The following is a 21,315-nucleotide window of genomic DNA, read 5'->3' as shown; positions in this document are numbered from 1 at the left end:
CTTGAGAGAGTAAGGTGTTCTTCAGAGACCATCTGTACTGAATCCGAGACTGAACCCAGTGAAGACCTCTATATAAATGTTTAAGATTCTCGCAGCACATGTGGAGACCTACTCTTTCAGACACGAGCTGCTGGAGACAGCCTCATAGACAAATTGCTCCCAAGTCAGCCTGTTCTAGCTGAACAGCTATTGTAGACCCTCATAATCTGACTTCATAATGGAGACTGCCACATTCACTGCTGTGGGGCTGAAATGGTCTTGGTGCTCCAGCTGTGTGTCAGGCTTGAGTCTCGTAGGTGGGCGAGCCAAATTCAGGACATTGGTCTGCCAGAGATTTCCCAGCCCCACGTAATATCAATCATCGAGAGCTCTCCCAGAGATCTCCATCTCAACACTAAGACCCAGCTCCACTCAACGACCAGCAAGCTCCAGGGTTGGACATCCTATGCCAAACAACTAGCAAGACAGGAACACAACCCCACCCATTAGCAGAGAGGCTGCCTAAAATCATACTAAGTTCACAGACACACTAAAACACACCACCAGATGCGGTCCTGCCTACCAGAAAGACAAGATCCAGCCTCATCCACTAGAACACAGGCACCAGTCCACTCCACCAGGAAGCCTACACAACCTACAGAACCAACCTTACCCACTGGAGGCAGACAGCAAAAAAAACAGGAACTACAAACCTGCAGCCTGCAAAAAGGAGACCCCAAACACAATAAGTTAAGCAAAATGAGAAGACAAAGAAATACACAGCAGATGAAGGAACAAGGTAAAAACCCACCAGACGAAACAGATGAAGAGGAAATAGGCAGTCCACCTGAAAAACAATTCAGAGTAATGATAGTAAAGATGATCCCAAATTGTGGAAATAGAATGGAGAAAATACAAGAAACGTTTAACAAGGACCCAGAAGAACTAAAGAGCAAGCAAACAATGATGAACAACACAATAAATGAAATTAAAAATTCTCTAGAAGGAATCAACAGCAGAATAACTGAAGCAGAAGAATGGATAAGTGACCTGGAAGATAAAATAGAGGAAATAACTACTGCAGAGCAGAATAAAGAAAAAAGAATGAAACGAATTGAGGACAGTCTCAGAGACCTCTGGGACAACACTAAATGCACCAACATTCGAACTGTAGGGGTCCCAGAAGAAGAAAAGAAAAAGAGAGGGACTGAAAAACTATTTGAAGAGATTATAGTTGAAAACTTCCCTAATATGGGAAAGGAAATAGTCAATCAAGTCCAGGAAGCGCAGAGAGTCTCATAGAGGATAAATCCAAGGAGAAACACGCCAAGACACATATAACTCTAACTATCAAAAGTTAAATACAAAGAAAAAATATTAAAAGCAGCAAAGGAAAAGCAAAAAATAACATACAAGGGAATCCCCATAAGGTTAACAGCAGATCTTTCAGCAGAAACTCTACAAACCAGAAGGGAATGGCAGGACATATTTAAAGTGATGAAAGGGAAAAACCTACAACCAACCAACGATCTCATTCAGATTCGATGGAGAAATTAAAACCTTTACAGACAAGCAAAAGCTAAGAAAATTCAGCACCACCAAACCAGCTTTACAACAAATGCTAAAGGAACTTCTCTAGGCAGGAAACACAAGAGAAGGAAAAGACCTACATTAACAAACCCAAAACAATTAAGAAAATGGTAATAGGAACATACATATCTATAATTACCTTAAATGTAAATGGATTAAATGCTCCAACCAAAAGACATAGCCTGGCTGAATGGATACAAAAACAAGACCCATATATATGCTGTCTACAAGAGACCCACTTCAGACCTAGGGACACATACAGACTGAAAGTGAGGGGATAGAAAACGATATTCCATGCAAATGGAATTTATTCCATCCAAATAAATGAATTTGGTAAAGTAGCAGGATACAAAGTTAATGCACAGAAATCTCTTGCATTCCTATACGCTAATGATGGAAAATCTGCAAGAGGAATTAAGGGAACACTCCCATTTACCATTGCAAAAAAGGATAAAATACCTAGGAATAAACTTACCTAAGGAGACAAAAGACCTGTATGCAGAAAACTGTAAGACCCTGAGGAAGAAATTGAAGATGATACAAACAGATGGAGAGATATACCATGTTCTTGGATTGGAAGAATTAACATTGTGAAAATGACTATACTCCCCAAAGCAATCTACAGATTCAATGCAATCCCTATCAAACTACCAATGGCATTTTTCACAGAACTAGAACAAAAAATGTCACAATTTGTATGGAAACACAAAAGACCCCGAATAGCCAAAGGAATCTTTTTTTTTTTACCTCTTTATTAGAGTATAATTGCTTTACAATCGTGTGTTAGTTTCTGCTTTATAACGAAGTGAATCAGTTATACATATACATATGTTCCCATATCTCTTCCCTCTTGTATCTCCCTCCCTCCCTGCCTCCCTATCCCACCCCTCTAGGTGGTCACAAAGCACCGAACTGATCTCCCTGTGCTGTGCGGCTGCTTCCCACTAGCTATCTATTTTACGTTTGATAGTGTATGTATGTCCATGCCACTCTCTTGCTTTGTCACAGCTTCCCCTTCCCCTTCCCCATATCCTCAAGTCCATTCTCTAGTAGGTCTGTGTCTTTATTCCTGTCTTACCCCTAGGTTCTTCATGACATTTTTTTTTCTTAAATTCCATATATATGTGTTAGCATACGGTATTTGTCTTTCTCTTTCTGACTTACTTAACTGTATGACAGACTCTAGGTCCATCCGCCTCATTACAAATAGCTCAATTTCATTTCTTTTTATGGCTGAGTAATATTCCATTGTATATACGTGCCACATCTTCTTTATCCATTCATCCGATGATGGACACTTAGGTTGTTTGCATATTCTGGCTATTGTAAATAGAGCTGCAATGAACATTTTAGTACATGACTCTTTTTGAATTATGGTTTTCTCAGGGTATATGCCCAGTAGTGGGATTGCTGGGTCATATGGTAGTTCTATTTGTAGTTTTTTAAGGAACCTCCATACTTTTCTCCATAGTGGCTGTACCTATTCACATTCGCACCAACAGTGCAAGAGGGTTCCCTTTTCTCCACACCCTCTCCAGCATTTATTGTTTCTAGATTTTTTGATGATGGACATTCTGACCAGTGTGAGATGATATCTCATTGTAGTTTTGATTTGCATTTCTCTAATGATTAATGATGTTGAGCATTCTTTCATGTGTTTGTTGGCAGTCTGTATATCGTCTCTGGAGAAATGTCTATTTAGGTCTTCTGTCCATTTCTGGATTGGGTTGTTTGTTTTTTTTTGTTATTGAGCTGCTTATAAATTTTGGAGATTAATCCTTTGTCAGTTGCTTCATTTGCAAATATTTTCTCCCATTCTGAGGGTTGTCTTTTGGTCTTGTTTATGGTTTCATTTGCTGTGCAAAAGCTTTGAACTTTCATTAGGTCCCATTTGTTTTTATTTCCATTTCTCTAGGAGGTGGATCAAAAAGGATCTTGCTGTGATTTATGTCATAGAGTGTTCTGCCTATGTTTTCCTCTAGAGTTTGATAGTTTCTGGCCTTACATTTAGGTCTTTAATCCATTTTGAGCTTATTTTTGTGTATGGTGTTAGGGAGTGCTCTAATCTCATACTTTTACATGTACCTGTCCAGCTTTCCCAGCACCACTTATTGAAGAGGCTGTCCTTTCTCCACTGTACATTCCTGCCTCCTTTAACAAAGATAAGGTGACCATATGTGCATGGGTTTATCTCTGGGCTTTCTATCCTGTTCCATTGATCTATCTTTCTGTTTTTGTGCCAGTACCATACTGTCTTGATTACTGTAGCTTTGTAGTATAGTCTGAAGTCAGGGAGCCTGATTCCTCCAGCTCCACTTTTTGTTCTCAAGATTGCTTGGGCTATTCGGGGTCTTTTGTGTTTCCATACAAATTGTGACATTTTTTGTTCTAGTTCTGTGAAAAATGCCATTGGTAGTTTGATAGGGATTGCATTGAATCTGTAGATTGCTTTGGGTAATATAGTCATTTTCACAATGTTGATTCTTCCACTCCAAGAACATTGTATATCTCTCCATCTATTTGTATCATCTTTAATTTCTTTCATCAGTGTCTTATAATTTTCTGCATACAGGTCTTTTGTCTCCTTAAGTAGGTTTATTCCTAGATATTTTATTCTTTTTATTGCAATGGTAAATGGCAGTGTTTTCTTGATTTCACTTTCAGATTTTTCATCATTAGTGTATAGGAATGCAAGAGATTTCTGTGCATTAATTTTGTATCCTGCTACTTCACCAAATTCATTGATTAGCTCTAGTAGTTTTCTGGTAGCATCTTTAGGATTCTCTATGTATAGTATCATGTCATCTGCAAATAGTGACAGCTTTACTTCATCTTTTCTGATTTGGATTCCTTTTATTTCCTTTTCTTCTCTGGTTGCTGTGGCTAAAACTTCCAGAACTATGTTGAATAAGAGTGGTGAGGGCTTCCCTCGTGGTGTGGAGGTTGCGAGTCCGCCTGCCGATGCAGGGGACACGGGTTTGTGCCCCGGTCTGGGAGGATCCCATATGCCGTGGAGTGGCTGGGCCCGTGAGCCATGGCCGCTGAGCCTGCGCGTCCGGAGCCTGTGCTCCGCAGCAGGAGAGGCCACCACAGTGAGAGGCCCATGTACCGAAAAAAAAAAAAAGAGTGGTGAGAGTGCGCAACCTTGTCTTGTTCCTGATCTTAGTGGAAATGCTGTCAGTTTGTCACCATTGAGGACGATGTTGGCTGTGGGTTTGTCATATATGGCCTTTATTATGTTGAGGAAAGTTCCCTCTATGCCTACTTTCTGCAGGGTTTTTATCATAAATGGGTGTTGAATTTTGTCAAAAGCTTTCTCTGCATCTATTGAGATGATCATATGGTATTCCTCCTTCAATTTGTTAATATGGTGTATCACGTTGATTGATTTACATATATTGAAGAATCCTTGCATTCCTGGAATAAACCCCACTTGATCATGGTGTATGATCCTTTTAATGTGCTGTTGGATTCTGTTTGCTAGTATTTTGTTGAGGATTGTTGCATCTGTGTTCATCAGTGATATTGGCCTGTAGTTTTCTTTCTTTGTGACATCCTTGTCTGGTTTTGGTATCAGGGTGATGGTGGCCTTTTAGAAAGAGTTTGGGAGTGTTCCTCCCTCTGCTATATTTTGGAAGAGTTTGAGAAGGATAGGTATTAGCTCTTCTCTAAATTTTTGATAGAATTCTCCTGTGAAGCCATCTGGTCCTGGGCTTTTGTTTCTTGGAAGATTTTTAATCACAGTTTCAATTTCAGTGCTTGTGATTGGTCTGTTCATACTTTCTATTTCTTCCTGATTCAGTCTTGGCAGGTTGTGCATTTCTAAGAGTTTGTCCATTTCTTCCAGGTTGTCCATTTTATTGACATAGAGTTGCTTGTAGTAATCTCTCATGATCTTTTGTATTTCTGCAGTGTCAGTTGTTACTTCTCCTTTTTCATTTCTAATTCTATTGATTTCAGTCTTCTCCCTTTTTTTCTTGATGAGTCTGGCTAATGGTTTATCAATTTTGTTTATCTTCTCAAAGAACCAGGTTTTAGTCAAAGGAATCTTGAGAAATAAAAATGAAGCTGGAGGAATCAGGCTCCCTGACTTCAGACTATACTACAAAGCTACAGTAATCAAGACAGTATAGTACTGGCACAAAAACAGAAATATAGGTAAATGGAACAGGATAGAAAGCCCAGAGATAAACCCATGTACATATGGTCACCTTATCTTTGATAAAGGAGGCAAGAATATACAATGGAGAAAAGACAGCCTCTTCAATAAGTGGTGCTGGAAAAAATGGACAGCTACCTGCAAATGAATGAAATTAGAACACTCCCTAACACCATACACAAAAGTAAACTCAAAATGGATTAAAGACCTTAATATAAGACCAGACACTATAAAACTCTTAGAGGAAAACATAGGCAGACACTCTATGACATAAATCACAGCAAGATCCTTTTTGACCAACCTCTTAGAGAAATGGAAATAAAAAGAAAAGTAAACCAATGGGACCTAATGAAACTTAAAAGCTTTTGCACAGCAAAGGAAACCATAAACAAGATGAAAAAACAACCCTCAGAATGGGAGAAAATATTTGCAAACAAAGCTACTGACAAAGGATTAATCTCCAAAATATACAAGCAGCTCATGCAGTTCAATATCAAAAACACAAACAACCCAATCCAAAAATGGGCAGAAGACCTAAACAGACATTTCTCCAAAGAAGATATACAGATTGCCAACAAACACATGAAAGGATGTTCAACATCACTAATCATTAGAGAAATGCAAATCAAAACTACAATGAGGTATCACCTCATACCGGTCTGAATAGCCATCATCAAAAAATCTAGAAACAATAAATGCTGGAGAGGGTGTGGAGAAAAGGGAACCCTCTTGCACTGTTGGTGGGAATGTAAATTGGTACAGCCACTATGGAGAACAGTATGGAGGTTCCTTAAAAAACTAAAAATAGAACTACCCTATGACCGAGCAGTCCCACTACTGGGCATATACCCTGAGTAAACCATAATTCAAAAAGAGTCATGTACGATGATGTTCATTGCAGCACTGTTTACAATAGGCAGGACATGGAAGCAACCTAAGTGCCCATCGACAGATGAATGGATAAAGAAGATGTGGCACATATATACAATGGAATATTACTCAACCATGAAAAGAAGGAAAATTGAGTTATTTGTAGTGAGGTGGATGGACCTAGAGTCTGTCATACAGAATGAAGTAAGTCAGAAAGAGGAAAACAAATACCATATGCTAACACATATATATGGAATCTAAAAAAAAAAAAAAAAGTTTCTGAAGAACCTAGGGGCAGGACAGGAATAAAAACATAGACGTAGAGAATGGAGTTGAGGGCCCCGGGGTGGAATGATAAGCTGAGACAAAGTGAGAGAGTGGCATTGACATATATACACTACCAAATGTAAAATAGATAGCTAGTGGGAAGCAGCCGCATAGCACAGGGAGATCAGCTCGGTGATTTGTGACCACCTCAAGGGGTGAGATAGGGAGATTGGGAGGGAGATGCAAGAGGGAGGGGATGTGTGGATATATGTATACGTATAGCTGATTCACTTTTTTATTAGCAGCAACTAACACAACAATGTAAAGCAATTATACTCCAGTAAAGATGTTTTAAAAAATAAAAACAATAATAAAAATTATAACCATCAAGGACTTGCTTTATAGCACAGGGAACTCTGCTCCATGTTATGCGGCGGGCTAGATGGGAGGGGAGTCTGCAGGAGAATGGATATGTGTATATGTATGGCTGAGTCGCTTTGCTGTGCATCTGAAGCTGTCACAACATTGTTAATTGGCTATATTCCAATATAAAATAAAAAGTTAAACAAAAACAAATGAACAAAAAACACCTCATTTCCAAAACACAAAAGAAAAAAAACCCCTTATTTCCACCCTGTTATATTTTTTGTTAATTGTCAAATTAAAAGATTTTTATTCCTTTGTTATTTATGGTAAGCAGAGGTGAATTAGCTGTAGCGAGAGTTATAGAAAATGTGCTCGTGTCAACTCTCATGAAAGAGCATCTTTAAAATTGGGTTACTTTTTATACTTTTCCTCTGCCTGCTTGTACTACTTCACTTCACATTTATTGAGTATGTTCTGCATCTCTAAGCAGTTACTGGGAACTCAAAATAAAGGAGGCATACCTTCCTGCCTTGGTGGAGATCATAATCTAGTGGGAGAGGAGGCACCTGAACAAACATGTACAATGTTATCTGTCAAGAGCTAAGAACTTTGATTTTTATCCTGTATATGCTGCAAAGCCACTAAAGCTGTCATGGTTGGAGCGCAGGTTGGAAAAGAATTTCCAGACACAAGGCAGAATGTAAGGAAGACAGAGTTTATTAAAGAGAAGGGTCGCTGCAAGAATAGCGGGCCGACTTCCTGGTAGCCAGGGAAAGTCGACAATGAGCATGGGTTGCTTGTCTGTTTTTATAGCCAGGGAATGTGCAAGTCATTTGCTGACTGGGCAGAGTATGTATACATTCAGTGTGCTGAGAGGGAGAAAAACGGAGCAAATATCTTTCCTTATAATGGGATGGGAAAGGGACCGGGCATGCTGCTTGCGAGGGCCCTGGGACACTGCAGTGGTCACATTGTGACAGAGTGGTAGGAGTCCTGTAACTCTTTGTTCTGGCAATATTGGCCTTTTGAGTTTATCTTCTTCTTTGTCTTTGGAGCACACTACAAAAGCCTTTTAAGGAAGGGAGAAACAGTGTTTCACAGAGGTCACTCTGATGGCTGTTGGAAGGTGAGTTGGGTAGAGTCTCCTTCCTAAGTCTCCTTGAGAGAAGATGTGAACAAGGCTGAGGCCGTGGGGAGGGAGCACAAGGAGCAGATTTAAGGAATTTCAGAAATTGAAGGGGTGGAAATAGGTGACTGATAAGACGTGGGGGAGAAGGAGGAATTGAAGGTGACTTGGGTTGTTCAGATGTGTAAATGGGGATACACTAACTGGGATGGAAGAGGAACAGATTGGGGTGGCATGGACAGGGGAAGATTGATGAGCACCTTTGATGTGCTCCAAGCCCAGGAGAAGATTGCAGACAAGCTTTTAGTGCTTAGGAATGAGGTCTTGTCTGGACATGGAAACGTGGGGTTCGTTAGCAGAGAGCACAGCAAGTTGTGTAGAGGATCTTCAGGAAGGGTTGAGGTTGTAGCCTGAAGCAGAGTGACATATGTAAAAGTCCTAAGTGGCTACGAGGCAGGTTGAAAAATAGGAAGTAGGATGGAGAATTAGACATTGAACTGAGCTTTGGGGATCACCTTAAGCTAGGGAAGGCAGATACTGGCATAGAGGTGATCATTTTCCTTTTCTCCTGAATCTGAATGTGGCCTTGAAGTTCTTTATACCACAGTGCTCCAGGCAGTCCTTCCCTGACCATAGAGAATGCAACCTATTTGCTATCTGGCCCTTTATACGGACTGGGAACAATGTGGACGGTGGAGGTGATAGAGGATTGGAAAGAAATCTCCAGAGTTATCTGTGCTTGGCATAATACGGCCCCTCTCCTGGCCTCTGTACCTCCATGGACAAGAGTGACAAGAGAGCCCTGGAACAACTCACCTCCTCACCTCCAATATCTGTTTCATCTCATTAGGCCCTTTATCCCTATGTTATGTGGTCACGTGGAGAAGCCCAGGCTTCCTGGTCAGCCTTCATCCTGCAGACTCTTCCCATATGGCAGGGTGCTTTCTCCCATCTCCCTATCCTCCCCCACCCCCAACTTCCAAAACACTTCTGTTGTGTCCTCTGAAACCCATAGTCAGTCATTAACAAAATCCCCTATGTTCTGAAACATCGTCTCTAAATACTCTTTTCAACTTTCTGTGTTATCTGCTGACCCCCCAACCCCAGGATACTTCCCCATCTGTCCTCGATGGTTCTGCCCCCGCTCACAATCACTCCCTTTTATACTATACTGCCAAAATGCTCGATGATTTTAACATCCTTGTGTGTAACCTTTCCACACTTAACATTTTCAGTTCCACAATTGCCTTTCCTCCAGTGACCTTGTCTCTACACTACTTCGCTGCCTACTTCTATGGTTATACTTTAAGATTTTGCTATTACCACTAATCACAACAATTCTAAAATCTTACTTTTAAGATCTCATTTTCCAGCTACCATCTTTTATCTTTTAGCTCATTCCTTCCAGTACTCCACTTTTTGAAAAATTCTTTGACCTTGTTTGATATCTGACAGTTTTTAAAAATGGTTGCCTTTCACCCCAAACACTCCACTTTGCATAGTGCTGATTCTTTATAGTGTGCTTTTTCACTGAAATAGCTATATATAAATCCAGTGTAGTAGACTGTAAGTATATATGTTTTTCCTAAGTTCTGAGGGCTACCATATACTTGTATCTAATAAGAACTACTGAAAAACAATTTTGATAATTTCGTCAAGTTGGTAAGTTTTCTGAAAAATTCATGATTTCTTCCTTTGAGTACCTTTTCCTGCCATTTATTCTTTGTTCTGGTGAACAGCTTTGTCATGCAGGCTGACAAAAAGGGGTGCAAGTGATAGAACTGGGCCTGCCACAGGAAACAGGAAGAGCGTCACAGTTTTAGGCGAGAGACTCAAAACCCATTCAAGGAGACATCTGAGAAACAGAAGTAAAGATTAGCAGATACTGAGATTCTGGGGCCAGCCCTTGACATTGTAGGGGACGTCATGAACCTAACTGCAGCTTGGGAAGACAGGCCAGCATTTTAACAAGTGGAAGTTGAAAGCACCCATTTCTAGGGTCAGAGAAGGGACAGTGATGGGTGGTGGGAGAGGTCAAGAACTTTCTCCCTAGAGGCAACGCTAGAAAGACCAAGGCACTGCTCACTCGGTTGATGCTTCCATTTCCAGGGACCCCATCCCCTTTGCTAATGGACTATGTGTGTACAGCACAGGCAAGCAGGAGGAATTTAGATTTTATTTGGTATGTTTTATTTTAGGAGAATTGACACAAGAGTCTTAAGGAATTACTTTTGGAGACCTACTTCATTTTCTGCCTTTCATTTATTTTTCCTGCAAGCAGTGTTTTATTATTATCATCATTATTTTTTTTAAGCCTGTGCATTTTCTTTTCATTATTTTATATTTCACAGAAGCTCTGGAGCTTGAATTTGCCTGGCTGCCTTGGGGGAAGATGAGCTCACTTCTGGTGTGGGAATTAGGGGCAGGGCTCTTTCTTATTTCAAACATAGATAGTGGTTATCATCCATGTTTACTTAATATTTTATGACTTGAAAACATAATGACTGTTTACATGAAATATGATTAAATTGCAGAGATGGAGGGGGGATGCTAAATTAAGTCCTCAGTATTCTTTGTAACCTTATATTTCATTTCAAGTAACCTCTCCTACATTCCAAAATTTAGAAAGTAAGTCGTGTGACTATTCTAAGTGAGAAGAAATTGAAGTTACTTGAATATCTTAAAAGTGGAAAATGAAGCCAATTCTAGCAACATGAGGCACTGCATAGAGGCCCATAGGTCATGAGAAATCACAGGAATTTGTCCAGGCCACTGGAATAATGGAAAATTCCTGGTGGAGGAAATTGGACAGAATTGAACAGTGAAGAGCACACAGGTGGAAGGGATGAAAGAGGACAGTAGGCTTGTGGGGCAGCAGCCTCTGCTAGACTCCAGGCTGGTGATCATCCATGCGTGCTGACAGCTGAACTCCTCTAGTCCAAGGGCAGCTGTGGAGCTGACCTGGGACCGGAAGTTGTCCCCATCACCCCCACCCCCAGGGGGCTACAGAGAAACTCACTTAGGCCATCTCCTAAAGCTTTAGTGAGCAACCTCTTGCCACCAAAGAGGGAAATAGCAAGAAAAAGCACTTTTTTCTTTGTGTTTTGTTGGTTTTAGGTTGGGGCCACAGACTGCATTTGTGCTAGCTAATTCTACCCCTGTTATTAACTAGAAAAGGAATTCCCTTCAATACTGAAGAAACCATTCAAAGCTTAAAGGAAATAGTGATATTGAGGAAAACTGGGAGTGAACAACTTGATAGATAAAATCAGTGACAGATAGATGGGTGGATAGATGCATGGACAAAGAAGTAGATAATGAATCTCAGAGTCCACTGGAATACATAGAACCAGTCTTTGACCTCTTCATTTCTCCCTGTCTGGTGTCAGTGATGTGTAATACATGTGATAGCCTCCTGGGTGGTCCTCACACCTCTAAACTTTGGAGTTATCTTTCTCTTTAATAGGTTTTTTAACTTGCTCAAACCCCATCTCATGTAATGGGTTGCTCTAAGTCCCCCTAAAGATTCCTTGGCATGAAGTTCAGGGGCTTGGATCACCCTTCTTTCTTGCTTACTTGAAATTCTCCACCTTTGCTGTGTGTCTTATTTCCTGTGTCTCTTCTCTTCCCTCCACCCTGCAGTATGCAGCTACCTTCCCTTTCCTTTAATGATCTACAAAGAACCGTTAAGACAATTAATACATTTGGCAGTGAAGATTCAGGTAGCTGGGGGATGGAGAGTCACTTCACAGTACAGCCAAATAAACAGTATAAAAGTAATTATTAAGTAGCCTTATTCTACCTCTCCTTGTTCTAACTCCCAGTCACCTTCATCACTGGACATTTCTTTCGTGTCCTCATTTTTCCTTCCACCCAGTTGTCTCACCATTTTGCTGGGCCATCAGTCCATTTCTCCAGCATCTCTCTCCCTCTCAGGTTTCCAAGGGTGAAACCAGAATTCTCCTTGTGTTCTTATTGTTCCAGGAGAGCACTGAAGGATGTTTTTCTGTAATAATCCCAACTGGTCTTTTGATGATTAACATCCTGACTATGTGGGAATAGGAATGATCTTTATTGCCACCATTCCTAGACACTGTCCTCCAGCAGGGTGGCAGAGGAGAGCCACTGCTTACCTGGGGGTCCTGCAGAGTTCAGAGTTGAGTTCTGCCCAGGAGTCATGCAGCTCACCTGGATAGCTGGGGACTTTCCCTCTTCTAAGGCTTAACATGTAGGAGCAAAGGAAGGTTGGATCAGATCATTCAGCTCCTGGCTCTGCTTTCTACGTCAGGGTGGAACTATCTCCTGTGCTGAGCAAATTTTTACACATAATTTCAGCAAGGAGTTTTATGGTCATGTCAGATATTACTAGAGCTTTAGCCAGGAAAGACAATATGCATTACTGACCTATTTCTTAAGAAAAATAATAATAAATAAAATTTAAAACCCTATAATTTTGCAACCTAATAAACTTTTCTAAGAACAAGTTTTTAATGGATAGCAGCAATTTTAATTAAATATCTCATCTTTCAAAAACCTTTGTATACAAGCTCCAGTAATGCCACTTTATTTTGCCTATTTGTTCTTCAAGAAAGGATCATACATGGTAATATTAAAAGGACACTCACCCAAGTACACTCTACTTCAATATTAGGGCCCTCCCAGTTTTGCTTTAGAATGAAATCTTTATGCCAAGGATTTTCACTTTCCCTCTGTTCTGCCTTCTCTTCCAGACCATGTCTCAAAGCCTGTCATTTCACATCCAGCCTGGCTGCAGGTTCTTTTCTAGCAAACAAACAAGAGTCTTAGCACCTCAAGAGGAATTCTACCTTTAGTTCTTTGAAAATAACAAGTTTCTTCTCCAGGCTACACTTAGAAAATATGGTCTTGTATGCCAGGAGCTCCCCACCCCAGAGCCTTTTTACAAGCATGCCCTCCTACTTTCATTGATATTCCCTAAACTATTATGTTTCACCTCTTGCCATGGTGATACTGACAAATCCAACAAAACTCTCAACATTAGTACCAAAATTACATTCAGAATCTTATTTGTATTTTTTAGTTTTACCCATTATATAAAGCCCCTCAAATAGGAAGGTGGTTGGAAATGGTAGTGTTAGGAGAATGGCTTTGTGTTAGTATGGAAGGAGCAAGGTTAACTCCTGACACAGACTCGTCTTGAGACAACATAGAGAGTCAGAAGTATATCGACCCCTGATTATTGAACCCGGAATGGGTACACATGACCTGACAAAGGATTTTCTTTAATTTATTTTTTCTTACACAAGCAACACATGTATGCTTTCACACTGCAGAATATTCAGATGTTATTGATAAAATTAAAATCTCCCTACCCTTTGTCCATGGGAAAATACTTTTCTTAGTTTCATATGTATTCTTTTCTTTGTCTATTATTTTCTTATATATGTACCTATAGAAACATATGGTATTATTGTGTGAGTGTGTGTTCAGGAAGCAATATTGTCAACTAGTTTTTCTGGTGCCTTGAGGATGACATTTTTGGCACAGAAAACACTCTTCAGAGGTGATGTTTGTTTTTAAAAATTGATAATTTATTAGTTATAGATTATGAAACCTATATCTTATGCTTGAAGAAGAGATTACAAATCTTATTATTCTATTCATAGCAAATTTCAACAATCCCTTTAAGAGGTCTTTGATTAAAATTAAGACCAATTTATAGAGTTAGGTATTTAAACTTCTTTATCCAAACTGTATTCATGAAACTAATATTCTGTTTCCTTTTAAAGTTCTACATTGTCTGATTTAACAAACAAAATTTTCCCGAGTAGTTAAATAGCTCATATATGAAATAAATTAAACTTATAAATAGATGATTCTTAAATTCTCTTAATGTTCCATTAATATTTATGAAGCACAGACATTAAATTAAAATCACAAGCCTAAATAAATTATGTAATACATTTTAAATTAGAATCACAAGATTGCTGTTCTAATAAGCTATTATTCTATCAGACCAAATTTTGAATATTACAGGTATATGAAATATAAAATTATGCAAAATTCTGAACACTAAATTATTGAAAACACAGATTTGTTTATCTTGACATTTATATATTTACCTTCAAATTTTCTTAGGGTTGAAAGATGCTTACTACTAAAGAAAAATTATGTTATTTCACATGATTTTGGGGGTTACTTTATTATATAATTTTGGGGTTGTTTTCTTTGCTTGATAGAGTTTTGCAACAAACAGAGGTTATAGACTTGCATAATTGGATCACTGTGGCAATGATGATATGCATTGGTCCTTACTTATATGAAAAATTGTAAAGCCAAGGACTCCGAAACTTCAAGAGTAAGCTGGCCACAGACATAGCTTACATGCCTGGATTCGAGTTCTGTCATTACTGGATTAGTCAGGGTTCTCCAGAGAAACAGAGCCAATAGGCTATACATAGTTACATAGAGAGAGATTTATTTTAAGGAAATGGCCCATGTGATTGTGGAGGCTTGGTAAGTCCAAAAATCTGCAGAGTGGGCCAGCAGGCTGGAGACCCAGGAAAGAGGGGCAGTTTGAGTCCAAAGGCAGTCTGCAGACAGAATTCCTTCTTGCTCAGGGGATGTCAGTCTTTGTTTTATTAAGGCCTCAAACTAATAGGATGAGGCCCACCTACATTATGGAGAGTAATCTTCTTTACTCAAAGTCCACCAAGTTAGTTTCATTTCAAAAACACCTTCACAGAAATAATGCCATTTGCAGTGACATGGTTGGACCTAGAGATTGTCATACTGAGTGAAGTTAAGTCAGACAGAGAAAGACAAATATCATATGATATCGTTTATATGTGGAATCTAAAAAATTAGTACAAATGAACCTATTTACAAAACAGAAATGGAGTCACAGATGTAGAAAAGAAACTTACGGTTACCAAGGGGGAAAGGTGGAGAGGGATAAATTGAGAAATTGGGATTGACATATACATACTACTATATATAAAATAGATAACTAATAAGAACCTACTGTATAGCACAGGGAACTCTACTCAGTACTCCATAATGACCTATATGGAAACAGAATCTAAAAAAGAGTGGATATATGTATATGTTTAACTGATTCACTTTGCTGTACAGCAGAAACTAACGCATTGTAAATCAACTATACTCCAATAAAAATTAACTAAAAAAAAGAAAAAAACCCACAAAAGCACCTTCACAGAAACATCCAGAATAATGTTTGACCAAACATTTGGGCACTGTGGGCCAGCCAAATTGACACAAAATTAACCTTTTAATTACTCATCATTTAAATCAGATTAGACTGTGAAATCCTACACAGGGGGCAACATCACTTGATTAAAGCTTGCATTCCTAAGGCTAAAATAAGTAAATGCAGTTCCATTTAACTCTAAAGATCTTTGAGCTTACATGAATCCTACCTGAATTCTTTTCATATGCTGTCTATCAATATTGCTTATCATTAGGCCCCATAAAACTCTTATGAATATTTAAATTATATCTCTGACCTTGAGGTCACCTACGTATATTTTCCATGTTACTAGTTCTCACAGGAGTACTTTATTCTTCGATACATAATATTCCTCTGCACGAATGTGCTTTAGTTTATTTAACTGACTCTAATTGATATTCAGATTTTTTGCTATCACAAATAATTATGCAATAAATAATCTTGCATGTGATTTCTTGTGCATAAGTATAAGTGTTTCTATAGGGTAAATGCCTAGAAATAGATTTGCTGAGTCTTAGAGTATGCATCTATTCAGTTTTAATCGATTACTACACTGCCTAATTGTCCTCCAGAGTGGCTATACTAAGTTAACACAACAGCAATATGAAAATACCTTTCCCTCTATTCCTTACCAATCAATTGATGTTATTGGACATTTTATTTTTTGCCTGACTGTTGCATAAAAAAAGTATTTCATTTTCCTTTTTATTTGTATGCTTCTGAATCTTTGTGAGACCAAGTATCTTTTTGGATATTCATTTATCTTTGTAATTCTTCTGCAATTTGACTTTCTTATGTATTCATGGGTCTGTTTCTAGAATTTTTATTCTTTAAAAAATTGATCTCTTTTTCTTATTGTGCCAATAATGCTATTTAAATCACTATAGGGGCTTCCCTGGTGGCACAGTGCTTAAGAATCCACCTACCAATGCAGGGGACACGGGTTTGAGCCCTGGTCCGGGAAGATCTCACGTGCTGCAGAGCAACTAAGCCCGTGCACCACAACTACTGAGCCTGCGCTCTAGAGCCCACAAGCCACAACTGCTGAGCCCGTGTGTCAAAACTACTGAAGCCTGCGTGCCTAGAGCCTGTGCAACAGGAGAAGCCACCGCAATGAGAAGCCCACACACCGCAACAAAGAATAGCCCCTGCTCGCCACAACTAGAGAAAGCCTGCGTGCAGCAACAAAGACCCAATGCAGCCAAAAATAAATTAATTAATTTAAAAAAAATTTAATAAATCACTATATATTTATAATACAATTGCATATTAGATTGAATGAATTCTATTGCCCCAGCCCACTTACCTTTTTAAAGCAAAAATAAAGATATAAATTTTATAATTAGCATGTAAAAGTTTATGAAAAATCCTATTGACCTTAGATATGGGATATACTGAATTTAAAATGGCATCTTTAAAATGGCAAATCTTACCCTCCGTGAACTTGGTATTTATCCACTAATTTAGGTATACTGAGTAAAAGGAACAGTTGTAAGTAGGCCTTTAGTGATGTGGTGGTGAGGTGTGGGAAGAAAGGAGGTGTTCTATAGTCCTGTGATTAGGTCTCAGTCTTTTGGTGAGCCTCTGCCTCTGCACTGTGAACCTCACCAGTGCTTCTAAGTCCCCCACCCACTCCCCGCTCTTAGCTGGGAGAGGATGGCTACAGGAGTCTGGAGTTGAGTGTTTCCCTTCCCCAGGTTTCTCTCTGGTAAAATAGTTTGTTCCAAGGGCAGCCTTTGTTAAAAAGAATAGAATGCAATGACACATTTCAAAAAGGTTGCTTTTCCCCTCTCGCTGCTAGAAGCACAAAGGAATTTTTCTCTGATATTCACTGTGAGGACCTATTGGAGCTCCTAGTGATAAAATTCAGAAGTGTGGGACAGCCCCCCCATGACTGGGTCCCCTTGGAGTTTTTAACTTTCGTACTTGTCCATACTAATCCTCTAGCAAGTCTTTAATGATTACAGTTCAAATTTTCCTACCATGGCACTGGTTCCCAGAGAGGCTGGAAGGCATACTAAAAGGCAAAAACACAGTTTAAAGAGACTGAACAAGCATCAGAACCAGAGTCAGATATGGCAGGAGTATTGGAATTATCAGACCAGAAATTTAAAACAACTATGACTAATATATTAAAGAATCTAATGGAACAACTAGACAACAGATAATGTAAGCAGAAGGATGGCAATCCTAAGAAAGAATCAAAAAGAGTTGCTAGTGATCAAAATCACCATAACAGAAATGAAGAATGGCTTTGATGGGCTCATTAGTAGACTAGACACAGCTGAGGGAAGAATCTCTGAACTTGATATCTTAATGGAAACTTCTAAAACTGAGAAGCAAAGCAAAAAAAAGGAAAAAAAAGACTGAAGAAAACAGAACAGAATAACCAGAAACTGTGAGACATCTACAAGAGATCTAACATGCATAATGGGAATACCAGAAGGAGAAGAAAGAGAGAAAGGAACAAAAGCAATATTTGAAGTAATAATGACTGAAGATTTACCACAAATTAATGTCAGACACCAAACCGCAGTTGCAGGAAGTGCAGAGAATACCAAGCCCTCTTCCCCTGCTTCAAGGAAGGACATGGTCTAAGGAGTAATTTATGCTCCAGAGTTCCCCTTGGAATCAGGCTGGGATTTCACATGAAATCACATCCTTTTTTGGCTTCTTCCCTTTCCCTGTCCTTCTCCCATTCGCTTAATGTCTCTAGGAAGCCTTTCTTTAATAAATCTCTTGTAGCTGAAAAAATAAAAATTAAAGTTTAAATGAATGTTGAAATCTACCTAAAGTTTTACTTATGTCATTTGACATAATCATATTGCTTTAACTTTTAATGTGTTAACATAATGTGTTAACATAATAAATTACATACAGAGTTTTTTAAAAAACAGTGAACTCTACTTCATCATTTTTTAAAAATACACTGCCAGATTTGATTTGCTAATATTTATTTAGGACTCTACCTCTATGTTCTTAAGTGAAATTGACCTTTAATTTTATTCTTGGGCAGGATTTGCCTTGTTTACATTTAGAGATTGTAATAGTCTTATAAAATAACTGTCTTCTTTTGTTGTGTAGTATATGGTCATATTTTGTAATGATCCATGGATTTTTGATAAATATTTATGTCTTTATTAGGTGCAGAATTTGCTCTGTTTCATATAAATTGAAACTTCTTAATGGTATTATTTAAGCATATATTTATATTTGTATTGCTCTGAACATTGTCTCTTCTCCATTTTTCCTAAAAGGACTTTTCTAATAGTATCTTCCAAAACTTCTATTAGATAAAATTTGGATCTTCTGGATGGATTGTTTGAGATTCTGTCTTCCTCTTCTTACTTTACATCTTTTTATTGTGTGTGTGTCCTGTATTCTGGAAAAAAAATATTTGGGTTTTTCCTCCAGCTCACTAATTTGCTCTTTTTGTGTGTCCCATCTGCTATTCTACTCATCTATTGAATGATTCATTTCAAAGATGAAGCCTTTAATTTACACGATTGCTGGCTGATTCTTTTTAAAGAATTGCTGGTTAAAATACTCTTGGAATATACTGTATCAATTAAGCTTAGAATAAAATTACAAGTCCTTAAAATGGCCTAGATTGTTCTAGATGATCAGACTCCTGTGGATTCTCTGAACTCTCCCCCCCTTGCCCATTCTGCTCCAAACACTTTGGTTTCCCTGCTATTGTCAAAATTTCAAACCCTCCACACACACATACCTGTTCCCCTCCCCTGCTTGCCCTATTTCCACCCCACCGGGCGTTATAAGACTTGCTCCCACCACTATTCAGATCTCCACTCAAAGGTTACCTCCCCATCAGAGAGATAATCCCTGACTACCTTATCCAAAGCAGCACCTAATACCTTCAAAGACATATTCTCTCTTCCCTACTCCTTTCTTACTCTGCTTTATTTTTTTAAATTAATTTACTAATTTATTTATTTTTGGCTGCGTTGGGTCTTCGTTGATGTGTGCAGCCTTTCTGTATTTGCAGTGAGTGGGGCTACTCTTCGTGCAGTGCACACAGGCTTCTCATTGCGGTGGCTTCTCTTGTTGCAGAGCACGGGCTCTAGGCGCACGGGCTTCAGTAGTTGTGGCGCGCGGGCTCAGTAGTTGTGGTACGCAGGCTCTAGAGCACAGGCTCAGTAGTTGTGGTGCACAGGCTTAGTTGCTCTGTGGCATGCGGGATCTTCCCGGACCAGGGCTTGAACCCGTGTCCCCTGCATTGGCAGTCAGATTCTTAACAACTGCACCACCAGGGAAGGTCCACCCTGCTTTATTTTTGTCCAAAACACGTTTTGTGCTCTGATATTTTCTTTTGTTTATATTTTTTTTGTCTGTCTCGACCAGTAAAAATTGAAATGTCCATGATGGTAGCAACCTTGCCTGTTGTGTTTACTGTGGTATCTCCAGAAGTTAAAGTACCTGGTACATAACAGGGAAGCTGAGGAAATATGTGTTAAATAAAGTAGTGATGGTGTCTAAAGTCCAGTGCTGCCAGCTCTAGTAACTGTTTCTTCACGTGTGCATTCTTTCATGCATGGTACCTCTTTCTCATGATGCTGGCTAATCTCAACTGTTAAGTGGTCATGTGTGTATCTTTGTATTTGTGTTGCCCTGTTTGGCCATCCTGGGAAAGCTCCATCAATTTACTCCAGCCAACATATGGGGGAGGTTCATGAAATGATGCTGGGAGTGGACTGGCAGACTGCTTGCAGTCACTTGTGGGAGAGGCAGAATATTGATTGGGGTGTACCTATAGCTACAGGAGAGATGGACACTCTTCATTCCTCTTGTTTGTGACCATTATTCCAAGATCCTAGTCCTTCCTTTCCAATGGAGGCCTCTACATGTGTTGTTGCTGTCTGAAGGTGGGCACCACTCTTGCTTGTTTCTTTACACAGGGAGAACCATGGAGTGGTTGACATACTTGACTTCTCCCGCTGTAGTAACCCTGTCATCTTTCTGTCCATTGTCCCAGGGCTCCCTCCTACTTCAAAGGTCTTTCAACCAAGTGCACAAAGCAGCACACTTTCCTTAAAAATAATTTTTTTAATTTTGAAATAATTTATGACTCACAAGAAGTTGCCAAATAGTACGGAGGATTCCCATGTACCCTTCACTCAGTACAATGTATGTTATACGTTGTCAAAGCCAAGAAACTCATTCTGGCACAATACCATTAGCTCAGGTGCAGGCCTCATTCAGATTTCATCAGTTTTGACATGCACTCCTTTTTTTTAAAAAACAGCTTTACTGAAATTATGATTCATATACCATATGCCATACAATTCATATCCCACAAATTCACCCATTTAAAGTGTACAATTCACTGATTTGTCGTAAATTCAGAGTTGTAAAACCATCAACATAATCTAATTTTAGACCATTTTCATTACATCCAAAAGGAAAACCCATACCCATTAGCAGTCACTCTTGATTCTCTATCCTCCAGTCCTAGGCAATCACTAATTTACCTTCTGTCTCTGTGTATTTGCCTAATGTTTTCATCCATTTTGTAGCATGTATCAGTACTTTATTCTTTTTTATTGCCAAAAACCATTTCATTGTATTGCTGTACCACATTTTGTGTATCCATTCATCAGTTGTTGGAAATTTGGGTTGTTTCCACTTTTTGGCTTTTATGAATGATGCTGTTGTATACTGTGTTTATTTTTTTGGGGGGGTAGTTCTATAAAATTTTATGACATAGATTCA

At 39.0% G+C, this 21,315-nt stretch overlaps 1 protein-coding gene across 1 annotated transcript in view; it reads left to right on the top strand.

The window, feature by feature from the left end:
- ASB4 (ankyrin repeat and SOCS box containing 4) overlaps positions 1–21,315 on the top strand; it is a 120,873-nt gene that overhangs the window by 5,568 nt on the left and 93,990 nt on the right. The gene's annotated exons all lie outside the window — the stretch shown is intronic.

Source organism: Leucopleurus acutus, assembly GCF_964270905.1.
Source record: "Leucopleurus acutus genome assembly, chromosome: 9".
NCBI lineage: Eukaryota > Metazoa > Chordata > Mammalia > Artiodactyla > Delphinidae > Leucopleurus > Leucopleurus acutus.
This window is presented reverse-complemented; position numbering and strand designations above follow the sequence as displayed.